Source organism: Lathyrus oleraceus, chromosome 7, assembly GCF_024323335.1.
Source record: "Lathyrus oleraceus cultivar Zhongwan6 chromosome 7, CAAS_Psat_ZW6_1.0, whole genome shotgun sequence".
Taxonomy (NCBI): Eukaryota; Viridiplantae; Streptophyta; class Magnoliopsida; order Fabales; family Fabaceae; genus Lathyrus; species Lathyrus oleraceus.
The window spans coordinates 208,125,902-208,129,896 of record NC_066585.1 but is presented as its reverse complement, the minus strand read 5'-3'; positions in this window follow the sequence as shown (position 1 = coordinate 208,129,896).

Genomic DNA, 3,995 nt, shown 5'->3' with positions numbered 1-3,995 from the left:
TAAGGTAAAAAATACTTAAGTGATGTTGGCATATTATGAGATATGGGCAAAATACACTTAAGTGGGATTTTTAGCTTGAAGCCCACACAAGTGGTTCTATAAATAGAACCCCTTGGGTAGAAGCATTGTCACTCCAATCCACTCAGACAGAAATTCAAGTAGAGACTTGGAATTTTGTTTCCCTCTTTCTCTCACTCAAAGCCTTCACTCATAACAGCTAGCACTGCGATTGAAGGAATCCGTTCGTGTGGACTGAGTAGAGACGTTGTCATCGTTCAACGTTCGTGATCGCCCCGTGGATCTGTATCAAAGGTTTTGATCATTATCAGAGATATGCACCAAAGGTTTGAATCGCCACAAGAGGTAACGATTCTATCACTGATCATGCCCATTCGTAAGGATCACTAAATGGAGAAATTTTTAAATTCCGCTGCGCCTTGGATGGCAATTCTCCTAGAGTGGTATCAGAGCCACTTACGAAACCATGAATCTGATATTTGTTTTTGTTCTGTAATAATATGATTAAAACAGAATGAATCAAAGGTTAAATTGAGATCGATCAAGTTACATATATGTGATATATGTAATCCTGATGCAAAATACATTATATATGATATAGTGTTCTTGTTTCGTTCATTCAAACCCTCGATGATTGTTTTCCTTTGAGCGATCAATGGTCGTTTGCTTCTTGATCCGACATTAGTATGGTGAAGCAATGACATGTTGATCAATCATACTGAATTAACAATCGAGATGTGTTTGACGGTCTGAAATTGGTGCATCAGGGTTGGTAACGGCACAAGGGTTGTGTTGTCAGTGAGTTATGCAATTGGGGTTTGAACGCACAAGAGTTGTGCTTCCTAAACACTTTTTGGAACAGTGTTAACCGGTTAACGCGTATGGTTAACCGGTTAACAGAATGCGAAATAAAATTTTTTGAATTTTCAAACAGCGTTAACCGGTTAACGCATTTGGTTAACCGGTTAACGCAAGGCAGAAAACATTTTTTTTTTAGATTTCAAACAGTGTTAACCGGTTAACGTATATGGTTAACCGGTTAACGCAAGGAAATTTTCACCCGTTCGGCTAACTCAGTGCTTTAAAAGTGTCAAGTGTTGATACGAAAAACGACATCGATTTTAAATGAATTATTCATTAAAATATGATGATCGGTCGTCAAAATTTAATTTGATTTTAATTAATTAAAGGAATTAATAATAATAATAATAATAATAATAATAATAATAATAAAGTGTTTATTATTGTCTTGTGGTGATCGGTTATGGCCTTAGTTTTCCTTTATTCTGCTTTGGTTTTTAAAATACGACCTGCGTGTCGTGCCTCTCTCTTAATCTCCCAAATGTAACTTCTTTTCTCATCTCACTCCCTCGTATGTAAAATGAGTTTCTTTCATGTAATGTAATGATATGAAGAAAGCAAAGAAGTCAGTGCCAAAGGAGGACAACCTTGAAGATCTTGCTTGGAGAAGCTTAGATTGTTGTAGGTTAGCTTAGGTTCTCTCATTGGCTTGGGAGAACAATTGCGCTAGGGGCCATAACTGTTTCATTTTGTTTGTATGTATGTTGATGCATGTGAATGTATGTTGATGCATGTGAGAGACGGTTTATATGATAAACAAGCCGGTGAGATCAGAAAAATTGCAATTCCCTCAAATTAAATATTAAGTTTATGCTTTCCAAGTTTTAACACTCATCAAGACTAGTAATGGATAATGTAGGTTTCGCCTACGCGAGGTGCATGATCTATATATTAGTAATGTGCGATGGGATAATTGTAATATCCAACTGTTAAAACAATGGGTCAAACTTAACTAAACAAATTATAATAAGATTATATATGTTTAGAAGCAAGAGTTGGGAATAATCCATATGATGGATTAGAATAAGGAGTTATTCACCCAACTGAAATTTTCGAGAGTTGTATGAGATACAATTGGAAGGAGTTCCTACCTAAAATAACCTAGTTTTGTGTAATCCGCCTACGCGGACTTAGAACGAAGTGAAATATGGATCTCGACCCACTAGAAAATCTTCCAACGGGATTTTCCGAATCAAATGATGAGGGTCATTTGTTTTGAGTAAAATAGTGGGAGCATATTTAATTAAAGGCCTAATTGAATATGTCAATGATACTTATATTTTCATTAATCCTTATGTAGATTACCATGACAGCAAACACCTCTAACAACATCCTGCGATCAATCCTTGATAAGTAAAAATTGTCTGGGACAAATTTCCTGGATTGGCACCAAAACCTGAGGATTATCCTCAAACATGATAAAAAGCTGTATGTCTTGGAGACACCTGTTCCTGAAGAGGAACCTCCTAGTTCTGCACCTAAGGCAGAAAGAGATGCTTATAAGAAGCATGTTGATGATGCCAATGAAACTACTTGTCTCATGCTAGCTACCATGAACTCAGAATTGCAAAAGCAACATGAGAACATGTCAGCGTTCGATATGATCGAACACCTGAATATGCTCTATCAAGAGCAAGTAAGGCATGAGAGGTTTGAAGTTTCAAAAGCCCTTTTTCAAAGCAAGTTAGCTGAGGGAGCCCCTGTAGGTCCCCATGTACTCAAGATGATTGGGTATTTGGAAAACCTTGAGAGATTGGGTTTTCCCCTCGAAAAGGAACTTGCAACTGATTTGATCTTGCAATCGTTGCCAGATAGTTTAGTCAATTTGTCCTAAATTTCAATATGATTGATATGGACAAATCTCTTCCTGAACTGCTCGCCATGTTAAGAACTGCCGAGCAGAATCTGAAGTCAAAAGGGAAGTCCATTCTGATGATCGGAAATGGAAAGAGACAGAACAAAAGGCCCACTAAGCAGAGTGATAAGGGGAAAAGGCAAGGAATTTTCCAATCCCAGACCCACTACTGCTTTGAAGCCTAGTGGAGGCATAGCAAAAGAAGGCACCTGCTTCCATTGCGGTAAGACCGGACACTGGAAGAGGAACTGCCCAAAGTACCTGGAAGATAAGAAGAATGGAGTAGAGACTTCAACTTCAGGTATTTTTGTTATTAATTTATCTACTTCTGCATCATGGGTATTAGATACTGAATGCAGTTCTCACATTTGTACAAATGTGCAGGAACTAAAAAGGAGTAGAGATTTGGCAAAAGGTAAAGTCGACCTACGAGTTGGCTATGGAGCAAAGGTTGCTGCTTTAGCCGTAGGAACTTTTGTATTGACTTTACCTAGTGGTTTTATAATTTAGTTAGAGAACTGTTATTATGTACCTGCAATTAGCAGGAATATTATTTCCATTGCTTGTTTGGACAAGTTTGGTTTTTCATTTATAATAAAGAACAATTGTTGCTCAATTTATTTGAATGATATATTCTATGCTACTGCACAAATTAACAATGGACTATATGTCCTTGATCTTGAAATGCCTATTAATAACATTAATACAAAAGGGTGAAACCTAACGAGTTAAAACCAACTAGGTAAGAATATTAAAACTCTTCGATCAGATCGAAGTGATGAGTATTTAATCCTAGAGTTTGATGACTATCTGAGACAAGAAATCGAACCCTGTTGGACATGGTCCGATACATGATGAGTCACACCAATCTTCCAAACGCCTTTTGAGGACATACACCATTGACATCAGCTTACACACTTAACCGTGTTCCATCCAAAAGGTTGAAAAGACACCATATGAGATATGGAGTGGTAAGAGACCACATATGTCTTACATGAAGATTTGGGGTTGCGAAGTTTATGTGAAACGACAAATTTCAACTAAGCTTGAGCCCAAATCTGACAAATGCTTATTTGTGAGGTATCCTAAAGAAACAAGAGGATATTATTTCTACAATCCTTCTGAGGGCAAAGTGTTTGTCGCTCGAACTTGAGTTTTCCTAGAAAGGGATTTTATTTCCAAAGGAATCAGTGGGAGGAAATTAGAACTTGAAGAAATTCAAGAATCACAAAGCATCGATACACCTATGGAGGAATTAGAG